The sequence below is a fragment of the Numida meleagris genome, unplaced genomic scaffold (genome assembly GCF_002078875.1).
Source record: "Numida meleagris isolate 19003 breed g44 Domestic line unplaced genomic scaffold, NumMel1.0 unplaced_Scaffold202, whole genome shotgun sequence".
NCBI lineage: Eukaryota > Metazoa > Chordata > Aves > Galliformes > Numididae > Numida > Numida meleagris.
In genome coordinates this window covers 413,339-437,713 of record NW_018363819.1, presented here as the reverse complement: position 1 = coordinate 437,713, position 24,375 = coordinate 413,339, and the positions used below count along the sequence as shown (strand labels likewise).

The 24,375-nt window shown below is 39.6% G+C and overlaps 1 protein-coding gene and 2 long non-coding RNA genes across 28 annotated transcripts in view; 2 read left to right on the top strand and 1 right to left on the bottom strand.

Moving 5' to 3' along the window:
* Positions 1-24,375, bottom strand: part of CNTNAP2 (contactin associated protein-like 2) — a 435,310-nt gene that overhangs the window by 22,938 nt on the left and 387,997 nt on the right. The gene's annotated exons all lie outside the window — the stretch shown is intronic.
* Positions 1-24,375, top strand: part of LOC110390793 — a 63,318-nt gene that overhangs the window by 13,231 nt on the left and 25,712 nt on the right. For 8 of the 26 annotated variants that reach the window (XR_002433854.1, XR_002433853.1, XR_002433859.1 and 5 more), the window contains exon 2: positions 23,627-23,675. The exons of 4 other annotated variants lie outside the window; for them this stretch is intronic. This is a non-coding gene — a long non-coding RNA (uncharacterized LOC110390793). Of the gene's footprint in view, positions 1-233; positions 4,125-4,976; positions 5,091-11,375; positions 11,417-23,626; positions 23,676-24,146; positions 24,217-24,375 lie in introns of all 26 variants that reach the window. 14 more of the 26 variants (XR_002433863.1, XR_002433864.1, XR_002433870.1 and 11 more) reach the window with 7 other exon arrangements.
* Positions 15,468-22,695, top strand: LOC110390796. The gene is made up of 2 exons (XR_002433887.1): positions 15,468-15,710; positions 15,811-22,695. It is a non-coding gene; the product is annotated as an uncharacterized LOC110390796 (long non-coding RNA).

Genomic DNA, 24,375 nt, shown 5'->3' with positions numbered 1-24,375 from the left:
AATCAACTCACACAACATCAAAGCTAAAACAAGATGGATTGAGTTCTCTAACTGTGAACATATTCTTCTGTGCACATCCCTTGGGGTTCTGCATATTGATACTCTAATGTTAGGCTGATATAGGTTGTTTTGTTTAGAAATAGGGATTAGTACATTAGTTTAAGAACCAACATATTAGTTTAGCAAAAGGAATCCATGAGTGATAGTTCTAAAACTTTCCATTTCAATTTTAGTGAGTGATGAAATGGGGTTGCTAAATACATTGTAAGAACAGACTTTGTGGCTAAGCAACACATCCTGTTATGCAAACAAAGATGTGGAACTGAACAGTTTGGCACTAGACAAAACCGGTTCTGAGCCCTCAACTGTATCAAGGTTAAGAGTTGAGCGTGAGGAAGACGTCAAGACCTTCATCTCTGACCACCAGGAGCGGCTCCAGTGACCACCAAAAGGACCACAGAGACATACTATGCATGCCTGAAGAGGGGGTGGGACAGTATGCTAATAGTTGTAGGACTTTTCCTGTATGTAATGAACATGCATGACCTATGCCTTTATAGATGCAACTACTGCTTCCTTTGGTGTGCATGTTCAGTGGAGCGATCCCCCATGCTCCTGGCGCTGTAATAAAGGGAATACCTGCTTGACATGACTCATTGGCGTGTCAAGTTACTTTGACGGATTTTCTCTGCTTCAGTGAATAGTCTTGTTTTCCTCAATAATCTTGCACTGTGGACATAATAGAATAGTTTTATCCTTTGCCTCAATGATTTCTCCTCACAAGAAGCACAGAAATCACAATAGAATACTTTTACCTTTTGCACCCAGTAGGTTCCAGGGCATCTTCATTGAATTCCACATATCTTGTTTTAAAAGTTTCTTACTATGGCCTAATAAGCAATGGAAATTTTCCAAATTGGGGAAAAGTGGCTGAAAGTTATCAATCCTTGAAAAAAGAATGAATATGTATGCAAAAGTACTGCATATGTATGTCTTAACTGTTTAAATGTAAAACCTGAACTCTGAAAGAGCATACTTGCTTGTCAAGTCACCCAGTACGTATTGTGAGGAATAAAGGAATGCCACTTTCTAACACCACATTGGTGTTAGAGTTCTCTTCCTGAATTTTGGATGAGAAGGCCATTACACTTTGCCTCTGAACTGTGAGAACAGCTTTTCCATATTGTAAGAACAGCCTTTCACAAAACTTGAGTGGATACAAGCTGAAAGACAGGAGGCTTGTCTAAATGTAAGCTCAAGAACAAAGTGCGGAGGCCGTAGAAATTGTTGTGAAGTGAAGACAAGAAAGTAGAATAGATGTCCTGTTGTTGAAGATAAGACAGCAAAACAGATGCCTCAGCTCAACGCGACACCAGTGAGAACCAGTTCCGGCTACCCATCCCCTTAAAAGATTGTAAATTCACAGTGAGGATTATTGCTAGCCTTCATCCCATGACCACCAGAGACCCCCATCACGCTCTTAGAACGCAGGCCCGAAAGGGTGGGACAGTATGTAAATTATTTCTTGGAATTTCTGCCCATTTCCTTGGAATGTAATGAATATGTATATGTTATACCTTTAAATATGTAGTTGCTGCTTCTCTCAGTGTGCATGTTTGGTGGAGTGATTCCACATGTACCCAGTGCTGTAATAAAGGGAATACTGGCTTGACATATCTCATTGGTGTGTCAAGATACTTTGTCGGCTTTCTCAGCTTCACCTCCCTGAGTATTTTAGCCTGCTGTAAGCCTAACTCTGGAGAACATACCAATTATATAATGAAATATGCCTTTGTTGTTATGACTAAAATTCCGTTTTCTCCCTGTAAGAAAGGAGAGAAAAAAAGAAAAGAAGATGACAGTCACATTATTTAAAGGGAAATGTACAGTACAGATACCTTCCATTGTTCTAAGCTGGTGGAATGTTGTATAAATTGATATTATAGTATATAGTATTATTATCAATTAATCATATTAGTATTATTATTTTCAGATCTAATGCAGTAATCTTCTGTTGGCACCCCGCCAACAAGCATTTCTATAATGAAAGACTTCCAAAAATAACATTAATTGACTTTTTAAAATTTTATCTGGTTTCAACCATTTGCTCCCTTGACAACATAGCATACAGACATGAGATGAAGGCCATGATTACAAAACAGAGACCATTCAGGCAAACCCATTTTAATAAAGGCACATTGTAGCATATAAATTCCTAAGACTGAACATTCATGTAATAACTATACAACTGCTTACCTAGATTAATTACCATTTAAAGATGTACATAACTACTACAGAGTATACTAAAAGACATCACAGATACTGCTGCATCTTGTGTGCTATAATTCTCTCAATGTATACTTAATCTCAACTACTTGTTGAAGGAAAAACAAGGATAAGTGTCCTTGCAAATTAAAATTTGGGAAGAACAAAGGAAGGATAGGGGTCCCTGCAAAACAAGATAAAGCTGAGAAGAAGAGTTTCAGTCACAAGGATCTGGTTAAACAAACTTATCTTGCAAGTATATGGCAGGAGATACTAGCTTAGCACCTGCACGTAAATCTTGTTTGCTGGGCAGAACTAAGAGTGATAGCCTTTATAGGGTACAAATATAGTTCTAGTTGGGCAAAACAACAAACTCTGAACCCAAATTCCAAAGTGTGTATAAACAAAGGAAATGAAGGGGGGTACCTACTGGGGGCATGGCTGATAGGCGAATAGAGAAGAAATGAATCAGCACCTCAGCCAACATGGAATAGGGGAAGGGCTCACTAGTGTCAGGGTACAGGGTTAAAAGAGTAGCTATGTCCCCTAATGCTTTGAGAGACCTCACAGGGGTATGCCCCAGTGGACTCTTTATTTGAATGAAGAAAACTGAAGGCTCTCCTCTGTCTCTTTTGGGGATAAAGATGGTTGAGCAAGCTTATTGGAGCAGAAATTTTCCTAACAGCTTGGGTGCTCATCTGGGATCCGTCCACCCTCTGGGGTCAGTGGACAGCTGAGTGAGCTGACAGGCACCCTCACTGATTCCTTCTGATCAGCTCACACTGGAGTTCATCAGCCCTGGGGTTTTATTGGGTTCTCAGGACCATCCCAGAGACAGATGGCATGAGGAACTGAGAAGTCCATGAAGAAAGAAAAAGGAAGGTGTAGGAGACTATTTCTGTGCGTTTGTCTCAAAGCTTGCTGTTGGACAGCGTCAACAGATTGACAAATCCAGGCAAGTCTTGGACAAGTCCAAGAAATCTTTTGTCTGAAGACCTGCAGGACAGGGGCAAGAGAGATAAGCAGCTGCCAGAGATAAGCAGCTGCTAAACGGCTGATGAGCAGCCTTTTGTAGGCACATCTTGAGGGAGATAACCATCCAGAGGACCTGCATGCTGACAGGTGCTGCACATGACTCTAGGAATAATTGAACCCATCCAATTTTAGTATACCAGGACTATCATTGATTGGGTAAAGAAAGTGGATAAGTAATATGGACTTTGACAGGAATTTGCTTCCACAAGGACTACTAGTTTTTCTGCTAAGTATAATTTTGGTTTTTTGTTGATAGTAAGAAGAGGGCCAAAATTCTAATAGCATTACTTTGTATTCCAGGAGTCATGGGGTTAGAAAATAATTTGGTCCTAAAATTAATGCAAGGATTTGGGAAATTACAAAATCTCACTAGCATTACTACCTGCCTACTGATATCAAAGTCAAGTAAAGATCCCATCCAATGAGAAATTTTAACTCCAAAAAGCTCTAGTGAATTAACAGACCTTAGTGTAAAGGCTGGACAAAATTGGATCATTAAGAGATAAATGGCATCATACAGGGGAAGTCCCATGGTCTTTTGAATGGAAAGGAGAACCTCGAGACACTAATAATATTGATCCTCACTGTAAGGAAACTTTCACCCTGTATGGTAACTGTTGAATCATGGCATGAACCACTGATTGAGCACCTGGGGAAAGGACCCCATCAGCCCTGGGAACACAGATGAAGGTAACTCACTTGTGTGACCAGAAGGGGTGGAGCCAGGCTCCACCTCTCTTAGACCTCATTTAAGGGCTGACTGCCACTGCGGAAGGATCTCTGGTTGGAGATTCTTCCCTGCAAGTCTAGATCTTCAGAGATGGGTGAGCTCTTTTCCTTTGTAACATCTTTCATTTGTGCTAGTCCCTTTTGCTGTTATACCTCCTGTAACACCATTCCACCATGTTGATCTTTCTGATTGTTTCACACCCTTACAAAGAAAGAGATAGTAGCAGACAAATAGAATTATAAGGTAAAATATAATTATACCAGTTTCTAATAGGAAGACTACAAACCTGATTGGTATATGGCAGGCAATGGCTGCTGGTTGTAGTTGTAGAAAGCTTGATTATATGGGAAGAAATCTTGGAGGATTAATATTATGTAAATCCTTTATTTTCCCATGCGCTTGAATATACAGTATACAAATTCACCGAACCAGCAGTTTAAGTCTTTGCCCACTTACGAAAAGAAGCCCTCTGTACATGACATTTTAGGGGAAAATAAAATGATCAGAGGACTCTGAAAAATGATAAGGACCATCCAGTAAAGTAAGAGTAGGATGAGGATTTCAAGCTGTCTTTGCTCCAGGAATTATGGCTTTTGAGAATAGAATACTAGTGTCCAATCTCACTTGGCAAGTTTAAAGCCTTGCAAATGCCACTGGGAAAGGTGATGATGAAAATAATATTTCTCTGCTGAAAATTGTGCAACTAGTGAAGAAGATCTTATCCATCTAGATGTAAAGAAGATCCATTTTTGAGCATGCCGGTGACACAAGGCACCATTGAGTACCTACAAATTGAAAATCATTATTCTATGGATCTGGAAGAAAACAAGTAAAAATATCTTGAACAGAGGAAAAAATGTGCATAAGTGAAACTTAAATCTTTTTACTAAATATATGTGCAGAATATTTTCTATTAGCTGATAAGTACACTATTTTGTCTTTCTAGGACTCTGAGCTACTGATTGGTACAAAGTTATAATAAATTCTACATCTTGCACAGTATTCAATACTTAGAGGATCCAGACATTCCATTCATTGTGAATTATGTTACATCAGGAAGGTAATGTAACAGTAATTGAAGTACAGTTTGTGGATGCATATAATGTACCTAATATCTTGCTATGAATTCCCTTGGAGTTCAATAGTGGTGCCCTCCACAGTAGAAAGAAAGTGTACAGAAGGATGCTTCTGGCATGGCAGGGCTGTCAGTAAACATTATAGCCATCTAATTCTTTCTTCCTTGAAACTGGGAAAGCTCTGGTCATAAAGAAACAACCACATAGTGGGGCAGGGACAATAAAAGCATAATATATATACTCAAGTGATTTTGACTGTGACAAAAAATGCCTTTTGAACAGAAGAATCTCGGTAGCACGACTCCTAAAATTCATCAGTACAATTTACTAAAGGCTATTTCTCTCACATTTGAATCAACTCAACATTTGAGTTCTGCTTTGAAAATGGTGAGAAGTACAGCTGCTTGGGTTTAGGACAAGACTTATTTATATGTGCCCATTCATGCTGAGGAACACAGCAGCATAACAATTCTGGAAATAGGGTAACCTTATCAATACTGGGAGAAGTATAGCTTTTCTCACAGAGTGATATTTCTGAATGAACTGCCAGAATACTTTTCTATTTCACTTAATGTTAAGCTGCTACTCAGATGGTAGATAGAAGGTTATAAATTTCTGTATCTGTTACAAATCTCTATAACACTTCAGCTAGCTGCACTAAATTGAGCCTAAATTATCTCTGTGTAATATTACTATAGACTGCACAGGTGAATTGCTGATTCAATTAAATGAAACACTAATTGTTTTGGGGTCAACCTTAGCTACAGTAAAGCATCATGCATTCTCTTGTCCCCTGTAGTCAGAAAGATACATTGTAACATTACCCATTACTCAATGAGCATCCCAATAGGCATCTTAAACACTTCCGTGTTACTGCACCAGGCTACACATAATAAAATGCAGTTTAAACTCCACTGAAAGGAAGCTATTAATTCCAAGAGGTCACCGTGTACTGAGATTACTAAAACGTTTTCTCTTATTTGCAGGATTTAATGCCTAACTTAAGGGATTCAGTGCAATGTTGAACCCTAGCACATTCTGATACTTGAGGACTGGCATGGTGTGAAAAAACATAAAAGAGATATAAGAGAAGAAGAGAATAAATGCATCAGCATGAACCCCATACAGTACACAGTCAGACTGAGCTGTCATGTATCCACAAGACTGAAGCAACAGGCAGAAAAAAGTGCAACTATAATGCACGCAGTAAGGCGGATAATGCCAGATAAGGGATAACTACATTCTGGCACATCACTTAACTCTTCTAATGAATATGCACCAGTGTGAAGCCCAAGCACTTGTTTCCTTACTGTCTATTTATACCTTCTGTCTTAAGATCAGCAATATGTATCAAGAAGTATACTGACACTACATGTGTAGATGCTATGCATAGTATCAGATATGCTAAACATCCACAGTATGAAGCAAAGAAACTATACTCCCAGGCTGATGTTTAATGGAGCTGTAGCTGATGTAAAGTTACAGGATAGGCACCAAACTGAACTGCTGTAAAGATTATCCTCAAACTTACTTTGTTTGTAATTTCAGTTTATTGGCCAAAATTTAGTAATTAATGCAAACCAAGTACAAAACTCTAGGAAAATAATTTTTGTCCATTATTTGAAAGAGTGCATATTGCTCTCTACATGTACATACCAACCAAGAGGAGGTACTTCATTACAGAGGACTTCTTACAGAGGTGCTGGGAGCAGGAAGAGGGTGAACAACCCTGAAAGCAGGGACCTGAGCTTCCCAGGACCTGCATGCAAATTGCTACCACTTACTCCTACAGAAATTCCAAATCTCACAAAACAGGCATGCTTTTTTAGTAGGTAGCTGGATGCCTATCCTTTTATAAGAAACCATAGTTTGTACAGAACAGTTTTCTTTAGACAATTTATGTCTAGACTGACAAACTCACTGATGACTAATTGAAATATGGAGAAGACATTATTTGTGGTGTATGAAGGACTCTGCCAACTGTCCCAGACAATAGCTTTGTGCAAAAAGCATATAGTGCTTTCATCTGCTGTCTGACACTTAAGAAATTGTCTTATCCAAGGTGCAGACAAGAGAAAAATTACTTATGGAGGGTGTAACAGCTCAGAGTGAGCTACAGTTGGAATAGCAGCTCCACTGGTAGTGGTGAAACTGAGGCCATTTCCTTCAAAAACGTTACTGATGCTTTCAGCACATGATTAAAATGATTGAACCAAATGAAAACCACGCAACATCAGAGGGAGAAAGCAGGACAGGAAGCTGTGCTGCTCGATGGCTCTGGAGCAGTTCCAAAACAGAGCCGTGGCTTTAAGGTCACTGCATAGTAAAGATGGTAAAGCACTAATTTGAAACATATGCCAACCAAAGTTCAATTACTACAGAAATAATTAAGACTAATGCTGGCCTGCAGTTCTTCAGTCAAAAAAAAATTAAATTAAAAAGCACTATAAGGAACGCTATAACACCAAGACATTATTCAACAGAAGAATGGTTTCACATTGCCACTAAGAAAGGGGTTTTGAGAACAAGTTGGATTTTTTCCCTGCTATTCTGTACCTGCATTATAGTTACTGAATGTTTCAAGATTATGTACTGTGATTTCCTGCAATTTTCCATTTTATAATTCCCTGTAGAGCCAACAATTGTTACGTTCACTGCCTTTTAGTGAAAAAAAAAAAGTAAAAAAAAAAGAATTAACTGATGCTGCAAGGTCTTAGTAATTGCATTCTCAAAAATCCCACAAAAATTAAGGCCAGTCCAGAGCATCACTTTCAAGGGAAGAACTGCTGCTGACTTACTGTGTAACATTAACTCAGCCACTTCAGATACTCACCTCAGATTCTCCCCCTCTCTCTTTGCAGAGGTACTTCCCATCCCTCTAATTGGGATGGCAGTATATGTCCCTTAAGACATTTTGAAATCTAAGTAAAAAAAAGGTATGGGCATTGCTTTTAAATATAAAAATAAAATATTTTTTTAAACATCCCACAATCTCCTTGCATCTTTCGAAATGTCACTGATGGAGATGCAGTTTGTACTGTGCATTTCTGTTATTAAAACATAAAACTCTCCCAAGGGCAATGGAACAACACAAAATCAGGGCAAACGAGAAGATATTTCACATTTCTAGAGAGCACTTTGAAGCCAAATAATGACATCTTCAAATGTTTACTCTCTAGAGAGATTTCTGAGAAGCGTTCAGCTGGGGTCAGAACCCCAGTGGGAGGTAAGAGGGCTCTCTGTGTCAGTGAGACTAAAGCCCACAGGGGTTCCAGAGGAAAAGGGACCTCCCAATACATTACACTTCACAACCAATGCTACATATACTCCTTGCATGTTTTTGTGTAGCATTTTATTTCTCATTTAGATATCTAATTATTTTCTCTGGTATCAGAGGCAAAAAGCTTAGCCTGTTGTTTAAAGCAGGAATTTCATTTGTATGGACAGCTAAAAGCAATGGGCATTCACCTACACCAAACATATCCAAGCTTGCAATGCAGCCCACTCCCCCTCTGCGATTTAAAGGTGGCTCTTCCCCACGGAGCAGCCCCGGCACGCACCCATTGCTCAGCAACAGCCAAACCGTCAGTGCGTTATTAACGTTGTGCTGGCTTCAGTCCAGGGCATGGGGAGGGCAGTGCTGAGAAGTGCTGACTCAAGTGATGTCAAATAATTGTTCGCATTTTGATACATTGGCTGAACACAGGGCTCTAAACAGTGAAGAATACCCAGCCATGCTTTCCGTTTTGATAAAAGAATTTGAAAATAGAATCACAGAATCAAAGAATCCTAAGAGCTGGAAGGGATCTTTTAATGGTCATTGAGTCCAACTCCATTGCAATGAACAGGGACATCCACAGCTCGATCAGGTGCTCAGAGCCTGGTCCAGCCTGGCCTTGAAAGTTTCTAGGGACAGGGCTTCCACAACACCTCTGGGCAACCTGTTCCAGTGCCTCACCACCCTCACTGTAAAAGACTTTTTCCTTATAACCAACCTAAATCTTCCCTCTTTAATTTTGAAACCATTTTCCCTTGTCCTCTCACCACACACACTGTTAGAGAGTATGTCCCCTTCTTTCTTATAATCTCCCTTTAAATACTGAAAGGCCACTCTCAGGTTCCCCTGCACCCTTTTCTTCTCCAGGCTGAAAAGTCCCAGCTCTCTCAGCCTGTCCTCAAAGGGGATGTGTTCCATCCCTTGGATCATTTTTGTGGCCCTCCTCTGGAAGCGCTCCAACACGTCTATGTCTCTAGATGCAGTACACCAGGTGAGGCCTCAGCAGTGCAGAGTAGAGGGGCAGGATCACCTCCCTCAACGTGCTGGCTGTGCTGTTTTGGATGTAGCCCAGTATATGGTTGGCTTTCTGGGCTGCAAGGGCACAATGTTGGCTCACGTCTAGCTTGCCACCCACCATTATCCCCAAGTCCTTTTTGGCAGGGCTGTTCTCAATCTGTTCACCCCCCACCTTGTACTGGTAGCGGGGGTCATCTCAACCCAGGTGCAAGAACTTGCACTTTGATTTGTTGAACCTCATGAGGTTCTCCTGGGCTCACTGCTCAAGCCTGTCTAGGTCTCTCTGGATGGCATCCTGTCCCTTGGGCGTGTTGACCACACACCACACCCTGGGATTTCAAGATTGAAAGAAAAAAAAAAATCAATTTATATTTGTGAGATAATTTTCAGTTGATATAAATACATGTGCTAAAGAATTTCAAATGTAGAGTTGTGACTGCAAGATACTCAACTCAAAAATCAGACCATGTGTGTCATGACCAAGGTGTGTCATTGAATTCATCCATGTGGAAAAAACTGCACCCATTGTCATTCACCAACACTTTCTTAATTGTTATTGAGACCAAACAGTGAATGTGAACACAGTAAGGTGTTGGGTGGTGAGTTTCAGCAGTGGTGACAGTTGGTCAGACTGTTATGAGTACGGCATGCAGGCTCTTGTTCACTGCTGGTGAAAATGCATAGCTAATGCTGGTGACTATGTTGAAAAATAGTATTTTGTAGCTAAGAATTTTCTCTATCAAACAGTTTTATTATGTTCTTTGTATCTGTTGTTGTTTCCATGGAAATACATAGGAGGCATTACTTTTGGAATGACCTACGTATACGTGGCCCAAGACAATTTCTATTCATTAAATGTGGTCCAGGCAAAGCCAAAAGGTTGGACACACATTACCTAGACTATAGCCTGAATTGACAGAATGGATCACCAACACTGTTCATTCAGGCTGTACCCTGCATTTCAGCTGCAAACCCTCCTGAGGGATAATGGAAATCTTCTGACTGACAAGCAACGTGCTCAGTATACATTTAACCCAAGATGCAGAAATCATCAGTTCCCAAAGCAAAACTGCTTAAGAAGTATCTCACAGTTAGCTTCAAGATCAATAACTGTTGTTTTTTTTTTAATTCTTCATCCTCTATCCTCTCCATGTGATGCAGGTGGAAAGCAGAGGAGGACAGAGACTAGGTGTTTTTCATCCTCAACAATGAAATCTACTTTTCTCTGTAGGCAGGCTCTAAATAGCATGTGAGGAAGTGGATGATGGGGGAGAAGTAATTACATAGCTGAAAATTCCTAAAAAAACAATAAAACCAAACAAAAAAACCCTGTATGACTGAGATAGTGAGTAATCTTCATCATTTTTTTATATCAATATCAAAAAATAAAAGTTTGATATGGGAAAAAAAAGATCCTAAAAATTCGCTAGGACAAAGTATTACAGCAGATTTATAAATTCATTCCGATTTAAGCTCAAAATAAATAATCCAGACAGCATCTTTCATAACATTAGAGAAGAATGTAAAATAAATTCATAGAGGTGGCATTAGTATGCAAAAGAAATATGAAGTTTCATTCACATGGTTTCCCCAAGAGTGCTTTTATGTCTTATGGAGGCAAGATGTATCATAACTCAGCAAATTCCTTTCAAGCCAGAAAATAAATAAATAATCAAATTAGAATCTTGCAGTGTCCAATCAAACGTAAGCGCACTGGCCAAACTCCAGAGCCTTTAGTTATATTGTGCATTTGTTAAAACTACAATAAAATACTATAATTTCAGTCTGTTTATTATTTTGTAGTTTAACTGGTACCTTCTATGACTTTTGTAAATGTCCTCAGACTATACTTCATCTTCTGTATGACCAGCTTCAAATATCTTTATAAAACTGCAGTGTCATAAAAGCGTAGGCAGGCTGAAATTCTTCCTCTTGCCTTCTGCCTCCCTTTCTTATCTTATTATTTCATTTGTAGATGGAGAAAAAGCAAGAATAACTATCTGGAGAAGATTCATGGTATGAATCTAAAACTCTAACACTGTTTTTTAATAAGATTATTTGTATTCCTTTACCATGTATACCTTATATTAACTTCCTGTTTTCTTGAAGATTCTTTAAAAAAACAAAACAAACAAAACATCCAAAAAAATATAAAGATCTGCAATCTGTTTGTCAGGAAAACACGTAAACTAAATTAGTAGGGGACTTCAATACCGCCAAGTGAAAACTTCTTCATCAGCCCCACACAATTTTTTCTTATTTATTGAATAGAAATCTGTGGCTATTGCACTTACAATGTTGGACTTCAATGCAATGTAGGATATAAATAAAGTTTTTTCAGCGCTGACATATTTTTCAGGAGATAATCACACTGACACATCATGGACAAGTAATGATTTTTCTCAGTTGTGGAAATCTGTTCCAGTAATCAAAGCATGGACTGGCAAGAAAATGAAAAGCAAGATGCCATCAAGGATATGAATACTGTAACTTGGCAGATCCTTTTTCTTCCCACCTTTTGATTCCCTGTTTGTTTTACTTTCTCATTTTGAATCTATTTTCTTTCTTGGATCAAAACATCCTCCTTTTGTATAGACAATAAAAATCTATATGTACTACTCAATGACACCATTTATTTTAACAACTGGAAACATTTTAGGACAGTGCAGGAAAGAAAAAAATGTGATTTTTTTTTTTTAGCAGCAATTTCTTATATGCTTATATATATATTCTTATTATTATATTCTTTTAGCACTGTATGCCTCGCAATTTGAAGCTGAGTAATTCACACTTGAACAACCTCTATTATGTCTCAAAGTGAGTGAAGGAGTTTATCTAAGAAAAGCTTTTGCTTCTTTTCTTTATTACATTTATCCTGAGGGCCGGGCCCAGAGAGTGGTGGTGAATGGAGTTAAATCCAGCTGGCGACCGGTCATGAGTGGTGTTCCCCAGGGGTCGGTGCTGGGGCCTGTCCTCACCAATATCTTTATTGATGTCCTGGATGAGGGCATTGAGAGCACCCTCAGTAAGTTTGTAGACGACACCAAGATGGCAGGAAGTGTCTATCTGCCTGGGGGTAGAGAGGCCCTGCAGAGAGATCTGGACAGGCTGGATCTCTGGGCTGAAGCCAATGGGATGAGGTTCAACAAGACCAAGTGCCGGGTCCTGCACTTTGGCCGCAACAACCCTAGGCAACGCTACAGGCTTGGGGCAGAGTGGCTGGAAGGTTGTGTGGAGGAAACGGACCTGGGGGTATTGGTTGATGCTTGGCTGAGCACGAGCCAGCAGTGTGCCCAGGTGGCCAAGAAGGCCAATGGCATCCTGGCTTGTATCAGAAATAACGTTGCCAGGAGGAGTAGGGAAGTCATTGTGCCTCTGTACTCAGCCCTGGTGAGGCCCCACCTCGAGTACTGTGTCCAGTTTTGGGCCCCTCACTGCAAGAAAGACATTGAGGCCCTGGAGTGTGTTCAGAGGAGGGCGACGAAGCTGGTGATTTCTGGAGCACAGGCCTTTTGAGGAGCGGCTGAGGTAGCTGGGATTGTTCAGTCTGGAGGAGGCTGAGGGGAGACCTTATCGCTCTCTATAACTACCTGAAGGGAGGTTGTAGCAAGCTGGGGGTTGGCCTCTTCTCTCTTGTAACTAGTGACAGGATGAGGGGGAACAGCCTCAAGTTGTGCCAAGGGAGATTTAGGCTGGACATTAGAAAATACTACTTATCTGAAAGAGTGGTCAGGTGCTGGAATGGGTTGCCCAGGGAGGTGGTTGAGTCACCGTCCCTGGAGGTGTTCAAGAAACATTTAGGTATAGCATTGAGAGGCATGGTTTAGTGGGGTTATTGGTGGTAGGTGGATGGTTGGACTGGATGATCTTGTAGGTTTTTCCAACCTAGCTAATTCTATGATTCTACGACATGAAATACGCTTTTGTATTTCCTCAGCTGGAACACACTTATGTGCAATAAATTCACTTCAGAAAACTTGCTATTCAGTGTGCAATGTCAAATTGTCATAAAAATATCACAGCCACATTAATCAGATCAATGAGACACCTAGTTCATTGTCGTTCTTGTAATAAAAGGTGATTGATATTAGATGATTCAGAAATCGTACAACAACATGGAACATGTACAATGATCCCCCCAGTGCAACCTTCTGGATTGCCATAAACATAGGCCTTAAACAGTGCTGAGATGAGGGCTGCATCTTGCTTTTTTTTTTAAGTTACTGGCAGAATTGTCTTCCATGAATGTGTCCAATGTTTTTGGAAGCCATTAATGTTTTGGTCTCCATGATATCTCATGGCATTTAGTTCCACCGCAGAAATACTCACTCTGTGACAAATGACCTCATTCAGTTCATTCTAAGGCGGCAACTCACTAAGCTTATTGGACATCTCAACTTCTTGCACTGAGGAAAATACAGCAGACCTCCAACCCTCAAGGTCACCACTGCACAGTATGTTTGGTAGCTCTGAAGGTCAGGTGAGCTTTCAGCCTTCAGACATTCCAGTTACAGTGTCAGAGCTGGGCAGAAGATCCTCCCTGACTCTGGGCAGTAGGAGCCACAAGTCCAGAGAGAATGAAATGTAAAAGCCTTGCACCATGCTTGGGGAACCAGAAACTTTCTCCAGTTCTATAAATACATCAGGGATGAAATAAATAGATGTGCTTTGATACTGCTGGGAAAAAAATCGCCAACCAACAAATTCCTCTCCATGAAAATCTGTAAGGAAATACACTTCCTTTTCCAGTCCTGACAATCTCAGATATAACACATATGGTTTAATCAGTCTCTCTTTGCTTTTTAGATCTGATGTAGAGTATTACATGTTAGGCATCTTCAGTATGCGTATTTTGGACTTTCTATGATTTACTCAGCAGCAGCCTCACTTGGAAGTTAATGACAATAGGTGGCATAGACATTTTGATAAAAAAGACACAGCTGGCTATGTGGTGGGATGATGGAAGAACAGGCGCAGTTAACATGCAAGCACTAACTTTGTGACCACCTTTCTACCTCATAAGATGGTGTAAACTCCACACTTCCAGCTGGCCTAAGGCAATCTGTGCCTTAGCCAACATGCTTTATTATGGTTATTACATCCAGACAAGCATGTAATCAGGAACAGTGTTGGAGGGCACAATGCTATTTGTGGTATGATGGCTTTGCTAACAAGCTGCTGCAAGTGCTCCCACTCAAACACTGAAACTGATCTTTGGGTATTTTTTAATCTCAAACTCAATGGATTTATTTGGAGCAAAAGTGAAACCTTTGATTAAACTATAATATTTTTTTTTTTAAAAAAAGGATTAGGATTATAACCTCTCATTATGCTTGCTCTGCTGCAGAGATATATTAAAACTATGCATTAAGTTAGTTCAAGATGCTATGCTGACAATAGAACAATTTGCTTCTTTCTTAAATCTTATATTAAATTAGGCTTCAAACATTCAGCTTCACATCAGCTGCATCAGGAAACAGACATGTCCAACAGACTGCTTATTAACTTGCCTCTTTTACAAGCAGCTTTAAAAAAAATGAGCAAACAACTTACTGGTGGGTTGAAGCATCAGCCTCCGAAGGTGATCTCTATCAGATTTGTCCTTCCCCTTGAAATGCCTCTCCTTCCCCTCACCCCCACTGAAATTGATCCCCATGCAGAAATAAAGCACGTAAAGTAGGAAAAATAAAGGTAAAGAAAAATAACCTCAGGCTGGCATCTTGGACGCACACACCACAGCTTTGTTCGGGCGGCATACCAATGCTCGTCTATCTCGCACCAAGCAGACTCTCGCGGCCGGATACCTCGCCCCCTGCCCTCCTGAGCCTCCAGGCAGAGACCTGGCGCCAGCTCATCACACGGGAACCCGGCCGAACCCGGCACCGCCCCGTGTGGGTTACCTGCTGCTGCCGCTATTGCTGCCGTGCCGTGCCGCTCCCCGCGCCTTGAGGCGGCCCCGTGGGGTACAGAGAACTGCGCGGCGCCGCGCGGCAGGTGGGGGGAAGGCAAAAAGCGCAGATCAGAGCGCAAGAGCTGAAGGAGGGAATATGCGGATTGGATCCGGCGAAAAAGGGGCGGGGGCCGGGAGTCGAGGGGCGGGGATGGTGTTGGGGGCTGGCGTGCCGGCCATGGCTTGGTAGGCTGTGGCTCCTGTGTCGTTGCTCTGGTATGGGTGCGTGGCTGTTGGGGCCTCGGAATGACCACCGTTCAGAAGGCCTGAGAGCGACCTGGGAGCTGTGAGACTCAAGCATAGAAACCACCTGGCTTTCTGACTAGTTTGTCAGGCAGCCTGAAGCTCCCGGAGAGATGGGTAATGACACGGGCCCAGCTCAGTTGCTCCATTTATATTTCTGTCAGCAGAACCATTTTAGCACTAAAAGAACATTAAATCTTATAAATCTTCTTTGTAGGACATGCCTCTCAACATCCAGAGCTGGAACTGGTCAGCAGCCATTCTCAGGGATAAAGTGACCTTTTCAGTGTTGGAGATTGTTCTGGTGTTTGATAGGTTTTGAAAGGCATAGTTCAAATACTTTAATTAACAAAAGGATGAGGGAAGCCAAATAAGAACCTGAATAGAATGGCTTTAAAAAGTTAAAATTACTGAGAAAGATTCACATGCTCTGTTTGAAGATAACAGAATGGAAACACAAAAGCTTCTGGGCACTGGGAAATGGTGAAGGACCTAATGGAAGGATTACAGCTGCCAGTTACCAACACAGAACCCACTGTTTGCACAGAGATTGTGAGGCCACCTCTTCTTCTACCTCAGACTGAAAACTATCTCCTTTCGCTTGCTCCTCTGACTGCACTGCTGCCTTCCTACCCTTGACCCCACTCCATCAGCTGTGCTGACAAATGGGGAGGTTGATGTGGCAGAGGACAGACAGAATTTGGGGACTGGCATAAGCCAGAAGAGCAGGCTGCAGACTATGGAGTGACTGGCCTTGGCTGCTGCCATCAGCCCCCATGTTATTGGTACTTGTGCTGTGCAGCTTTGGGGGAAGGAAGGAGGCTGCCAGCACTTTCTCACATCAAAAGTACTACTACAGCCAAACGAATCTTCTGGCCAGGGGACAGAGAATTTTATGGGCCTGCCTGGCTTGTCCTCCATCAAGAAGGACCCAGAAGTAAGTAATGCCAACAAATTTAGCACTTTACCAGAAATATGCTGGGACCTAATTGCCGTAATGGGAATAATTGATGTTGGAGGAAATAAGATGGAAGTAACATGGTACTAGACTTTCAGTCTGGAAGGCCTACCAGCTGCATTTCCAGAAGTCAAGTAAGAGATAATGGTACTGATCAGCAGGACCTAATGTAAGACCTCCATTCGCCTAGTGTGGTACTACATCTAGGGCACCTCTGCACACAGTTTCACTCCCACATCTGCATCCTGTAGATTTCTATATTGTACAGAACGGCAAAACTTTCCTGTGGTCCCTGCTAAATCAGCCAGCCATTACTGCTACAGAAACAGCCACTATTACCTTCTCTGTGACAGTTTAGACAGAATACTTTAGATGAATTCCAGAAGAAAAGCAGTATTTTCACCTTCTGTATTTGTAGAGCAACAATTTCTTTACGGTATTGCTTACGTATTCATAGATTTTATTTATTTATTTATTTATTTAGTGTGTGTGTTAAGAGGAGATTACTCACTGGAAACAGTTTAAACTGAATTACACTTTAAAGTGTGATCTGTTCTCTTCTGCTCTTGTGCTCTGCACCAGTAAGAGCGTTTCTTGAATGTTTGCCACAGCATTTCAGTAAATAGCATCTACTTCCCTACTAAATCACCATAAAATGATCATATATTTAAAATTCTGTGATAATCATCTTTTGATTAGAAACTCAGTCCAGCTGATCTTTTCTGAGGGAAAATAGCAGCAACAGTGTAAATACTTGACTGATGGGTGCTTTCCTATTTGCATTTGTTGAACAAGAATATAAAACAGAAAACTTCGTTAACAAAGCTGATGGGTTTTTAGATTTGAACAATATAGCAATGTATTTCTGAGTAGGCTGCCATCGAAGACGTGTGAACCGACTGCCATCATAATTTGACTAAGGTCTATTATCTTTGTTTGTTCAGAAAGAAGTGAGGTTTCATACAATAAAATTGGTTACTATTCTGCACAGGCACACAATGTCCTGGTCTTTTTGAGTGTTTGGCAAAAAAAAACTTCGTGCATCCTCAGACTCAAAGTGAGTTTCCTCAATGTCCACAAGCAATGCATGGTACTGCTCATATTAATAATTAAAAAAAACAACAACAACAAAAAACAGTAAATAAGGAATCTCTGTTGAATGGTTATTTTTAATAATTCTAGCTGAGAAAATAGGCAATATGTTCAAGCAGCAGTTCAGCTGTAGGTAGTGAAGGCACCTAGAGATTAACAGAAAGCTGAAATGTCTGTTGTGCCAGCATGGCAGTCCGCAATTTAGAGATACTCAGAATAAATTTAAATGAGTTAGCCCAAGGTGTGGAAGGAGTTCAGCTGCAGAGGAACAGAGCTCTAAGCAGAGTATTTATTCCACCTCTTGGAATTATAAAATAATAATTTAGTAGAAAAAGACACTGCCAGTATCAATTTTTAAATGCCTGTATTTGTAAGCTCTGAATCTGAGATGCAAACTAAGGGAATGGAAAATTCTCACTTGTAATTAAACTCTTGAGATACAATTTGCTTGTCAGGAATATTAATTTCTGGGTACAGGGTGCTGAGAACAACTTGGGATATAAAGTAGGAAAGAATAACTGTTTGAAAATACACCATTGGTGAGTCTCTGAGAACAACTAAAAACAGCATGATCTTAAATGTAGATTTCCCAAAGTGTATGCTAGTGACATCTATGAAAAGAGGATGGCAGTTACATCTTCCCTTGTGTTGAAAAAAACTCTTATTCTCATTTCCTAGAGACTTCAATTGGCATGCTTATGCTGTGTTCCCATACAGCCAGTAGTAAAGCATCATTAGGTTTTTGAAAAATTCTTTTTTTCTCTCCTAAAATTTTTACTGACTGTGACATAAGGTAATTAGTTTGGATTCCATTATGATGGATAATGATGGACTGGAAGATGGTGGTTGCTTAGGGACCAACAATCATAACCTGATTACATTCAGTATGTGATGTATGTGCTTTAAAAAGCCTAACTGTCCAAGGCTGAGGCAAATCATGAACTGCAGAGAGAGGAAGGAGAGACAGGAAGAAATCCATGGATGGAGGTGGATATTTCAGAATAAGTTGTATCCCAAATAGCAAGGCTCCACAGCCTCAAGTCTTCATGCTTATATCATTTGAAAATGTGAATGTTTCTCTTAATCAAAGGAAAACTCCATGCAAAATCTAAAACATGTAACTTCATCTGAATCAATTCCTTAGTGTTCTTTAAAAACTGGATGTAAATTGAAAAGATTACTGTCTCTACAGTGTTTGATATACCTTTAAGCACTAGAGAAGACAGGAAAACTCTTTAAGTTGTGTTAAAAAAATATTAAAAAAACAAATGGGATGAGATGGTTAACCATTGAATAGTTAGCTTGATACTATTTTTTGCAAGCAGCGGAGCAAATAACATAGAATTCCATTATTAACAAATACACTTTAAAAAGCCAAGAAGTATATATAAATAAATGAAATATTCAAATAAATTAATACATTAAAAAAGATTTCTTAAATAAATTTCAGACTTTAGACTCTGAGTAGAGACTTGGTCAAGCATGAATAATGTCTTCCAATGTCAAATACTACGTCTACAAACAATAGATGCATTCTATTCAGCACATCCAATGGAGAAGGCGGGACTTACATTTAGCTACTACTTCCACTCAGAAAATAACAGGGTCTGAAGAGTATAAAATGAATGAAAGGCAGGCTGAAGAATACAGACAAGGTGAACACAGCTTCTGGCTACAATCACAATTATTTCTTAATTAAATATTTTTTATTTTTGCAATTGCATTGGAATGGTGAGGGTGTTAGGAACTAATCACGGGTAGTCATTGTCCATCATTGTTCAGACTGATGAAAGGTTCGGCATTCTGGTCTGAAAGACCCCGCTAATAGTAACTACAGAAAGATCTGAACAGATATGCAGTCTAATGAGACAGAGTTCACACTACAGTGAAGAAAAGGAACTGGATTTACTGTCTTAGTTATCCTATTAAAAAAATTCATCCTGCATAACTCAGTTTGAGGAGGAACTTCTGCTTTAATCAACCCTTTCTAGTTTTTTCTTTCTTTTTTCTTTTCCTGCATAGATAGTTAAGCCTGATTTTACTGAAGTGAATAAAAGAAAAGTTATAAAAAGTTCACTCCCAGGATTAGGTTATGATTTTCTGCTACTTGCTCCATTTTATGTGGTCTTGTTAAGTCATGCTTCAGCACAAACATTATAGTTTTGTGAAGCTGTCTAGCTACATACCTTCTTGCTTCCTCTGAGACCTATATTTAAGGTAATGGCTGCTCAAATTGAAGAGGGTGGAATTATTTTGGGGAGAAACACAAGTGCTTATTCATTTTATTAAATGCTTCAGTCAATATTGAGTGAGAAGTACCATTTCACCATCCGATGTTTTGTTTCAAGTCCAGAGGCATGCTCAGCTTTTCCATCAAGTACTCGATGGAAAACAATACTGCCTTGCTTTCAGTGTTATTTTTGGCATCTCTTGCATGCTACTGGAACATCAAGACCTGTCTCTAGCTAGCTCATTACACCAACCTCTGTTGCTCCCTTGAAAGAAGAAAACATGCATAGGTTTTCTACTATTCCACATGTCATGAATGAGGTTGGATCCCCCCCCCCCCCAAATATTTATGAAAATACAGTATTTACATATGAAAGACATATGTAAAGGAACACTTGAAAGGAGACCCTTTCTAAAGAAGTTCTGCAAACACACCCTAAGAATGTTAGACATAAACAACCTCAATACATGTTCAACTAAAGCCAAAAGACAAAGGCAAAATATTGGAGCAAAACTGAAGACAACTCTGCATTTCTTCCTTTAGCTCCATTGGGTACCACATACAGTCAGTGACATCTGTCTGCTAAAGCAGAAACTGCTTTTTCAGCTTCCAAATGAGCAACTAGCCTGTCACTTGAGACATTGCTTGAACTAGTCACCTGTAAATGGGGTAATAATATTCACTTACCAAATTTATTATTATTTAATGATATAAAAACACTGGATGAAATTCCAGGGTATGGTTTTTCTTTTTGCTGTTATGCCTACAGAAAGTTAGAAATCTTGAGGAGTCTGGTTAAAACTGGCAACAGAAAAGCTACAGAGTGTGTAAACATAGTAGCTCCTTAGTTGAGGCTTAAGTATAAGCCTTAGATTTGGAATAAAGTAGCACAGCACCGAGTCCTGAGGACTTATTAACTTGTAATGGGAATACACACATCGTTATTTGTGCAAGGAGTAGAGAGTCTCTTTGCAAAGGTCAACACTGATCAGATGACAACTGAGATGACAGTAACACTGGTCTGTTTAAAAAGAATTTAAATATTTAAACCTGTCCAAAGTTGTAACTTGGATGTACTTCTATACTCTCTCTACCTTTAGGAAGTCACTTTCACCAGGCTATCAGCTATTTTCTTTTTAATGCTACAGTGTTCTCTCTTTACTTTTCCCATCCAACATAATTTATTTACTGCCTACATAGATTTTAAATTCACTGTAAAAAAAATTTAGGTGAGCTTCACAGGAACAATGTTATCATTAAAACACAGTTCACACCTCTTGGAATGACTCTGAAACAATATATAATTTGTTTTCTGTTCATCAAAATTGCTAGCATCACAGCTTGACAGCTGAAACAAATCACAAACAATCCTTCTAGGTACAGGCCATGCAATAACATCTGAATTGTCACATATTTCCATTATGTCTCTTGAGTTAAACTACTTCAATTGAATTGAAGCACAGTTTGGCTCATTTGTAAGCCAACATATGAATTAGGGTTTTATATTAAAAGAGAACAAAAAAGGAAATGGTAAAATTGAAACTCCTTCTGGTAAGAAGTTGGCTTGATTTTAACAGAATATCACCCTGATATTTAAGGACCAAATTTGAAGGGAATCAAAATGCAAGGACAAAAACAGTCCTGAGAATGTTTGATTCTTGCAGTGTGTTTAGACACATCCAGCCTGAAATCATCATGAAAGCAGTTTGAACCAGGGTGGAAATAGTAAATACTATCTCAGCATGAAGAACAGCTTAGAAATATTTTTATCAATGAGATTTGAAAAGAGCGACTGAAATCAAAGAACTCTGTTAAATAGATTCAGAAATCCACATCCTTACTGCACTGGTCTGAATCACCATTTTCTCCAGTATGTGGTTTGCTCCTGCAACCAAGGGCTATTCTAAGCCTGATATTCCCCAGAGTACTATGTCAATCAGACTCTCTCTCTCTAAAAAAAAAAAAAAAAAAAGAAAGAAAGAAAAAAAGACAGTAGAAGAGTATCTGTAGTGTGTTTGTATAGCTCATAAATAGAGAAATATTTGGCAGTGTATGGTAACTGTTGAGTCATGGGCTGAACCACTGATTGAGCACCTGGAGGAAAGACCCAGTCAGCCCTGGGAGCACAGGTGAAGGCAATTCACCTGTGTGACTGGAAGCCAGGCTCCACCCTTCTTAGGCCTCATTTAAGGGCTGACTGCCACTGAGGAAGGATCTCTTTCTGGAGATACTTTCTTGGGGGAGCTTTTCCCAGTGAACTCAGAATCTTCTGATATGGGTGTGCAATCTTTTTCCTTTCCTTTGTAGCACCTTTCTATTGTGCCAGTCCTTCCACCTCTTTTGTAATGCTTTTTCCATCGTGTTGATCTTTCTGATCACTACAGGCAGTAAGTCAGAAGTTTGCTGTATGCCTTCCCTGTCTTGAATCAGAAGAACTGAATTCCAGGGTCCTTTGTTTATAAGGATTGTTGAAAGGAAATACAAGAAATAAAATGGAAGAACTCATTAAAAATACCAATTTCATATCCTTCTTGGATGAATGCTGACAGTGTAAAACACTTGGGACTACAGGATACTCGCAAGGAGCCACGGTGCTTCTACAGCTCATTTCAAAAGGGCCACATGCTTCAGAATGCATCGTGCTTTGCAGCCATGCAACAACAGATGGCATTATGCTATTTTAAGCTATTTCAGAAATCCCAAACTAGCTGATCAGTTTACTACATCATTCCAGGTGGCACAAGGAATACACTGCAAAACCATCTTGAAATACTGCCAGCACAGTTTGAAGCACCATCTATCTCCATGCTGTTTTAACGTGTGCTGCCTCTGTAAAAAGTTTACCAGAGTAAAAGGCTAACTGGTCATGTAGATTGTTCAACAAGCTTTGAAAAGCTCAGAAATAGTCTGATGAAAAGGCTGATTGTCCTACTCCTTTATTATTTTTATTTTTCCTTTAGATATCTCCCCTGGAATTCTGGGCATTCCAAGGTCATGGTGGACAGGGCTCTGAGCACCCAACTGAGTTGTACACATCCCTGTTTATTGCAAGGGAGTTGGACTAGGTGACCTTATAAGGTCCCTTGCATCTCAAACAATTCTATGGTTCTATGTTTTGCCTCCACAAAATAAAGCTCTAAGCTCGGTGGGAGTTTGATGAGATTGTTGTGTAAGATGTGCCTCAATAGTGCAACGGGGAAGTAGAAAAGCGAGAGAAATTTTAGAGGGCATAAAAGTGAGAAACAGTCTCTTTTTATGTGGATCAGGCTCAGATGTGGATCAGGCTGTGAATGATCAGAAAATACCAGTGATACGATGTTTTGGAGCATAATACAATAGCAGTATCTGCCAGGACTCAAAATCAGGCCTCTGATTGGTGGTCTACAGCAAATACAAGAAGCTTTCACTATAGATATTTCACAAAAAGTGTCATGACGAAAATACAAAACTTTTCCAGCAGCAGAAAAGAGAGAGGTAATAAAATGACAGCTTTGGACATACAAGTGTTTTCCCAATCACTTCCTAACCATCTGGATACAATTCACTGAACAGAAATACCACTTGATGGTATATTGCAGTATGAAGACTGAACATAATCTAAAAATAATTAGGCAGTATATTTGGAGCGTTTGAAGTCTCTTGCCAAGAACAGAAGTACAGTTCCTTGTGATTAAGAGATTTATTTTTTACTGACTTGAGATTTTATTTTTTCTTGGTTGAATGCCCTTTCAATTTCTAAAATGATGCACCAAGGATAAAAAGAGATAATGGATTAATATGGCAAGATACCAAAGACAAGAAGGTAAGACAGTTAAAACAAGATTTTCTTTTTTAAAAATGAATATATTAGACATGAATCTCTTCTTCAAGAAATGAATTTATTATCTCCAATCAAAAGGGTAATAATGAATAAGCTGGCAAAACATCAGATCTGAATCAGAGATCCAACTAGAAAATTAGATATTTAATTAATATATACCGAAAGGCATGAACTGTAGTATCACTAGAATGGAAGAATATTCAGATGAGATTTCACTGTAAGAAGAGAAATGCTATTTGAATAGAAAAAAAAGCTGCAGTCTTTAGCATGCCAGTGCATGCACACAATCTAGGAAGAAATCAGTTTCCTTCAGCAATCTGCATGGATCATTTTCTTTGACATTTCTATGAAAAACATAAAAAATATCTATGTAAAAATCAACTGCTAGCAGAGTTTTAAGATTAATTTAAGGAAGTTCTAGTAACAAAATATACATATTTTAAATTACTACAGTGGATCAGCCAAATCTTTGCTGTCATATGATGCTGAATCATTTGCAGTAAAAATAAGAGAAGGAGACCAGGTAAGTAACATTAAAAGTAAGAGTTCCAAGGCTTGAGGAATTAAAGAAAAAAGCCTGCATAACAGATACAGAGGTTTTTGATAAGTCTTCTGAGAAAAGAAGAAATTGGAGGTTTATCTGGAGCAAAGCTTTAGGTGTTATGGCACTTGGCACCACATA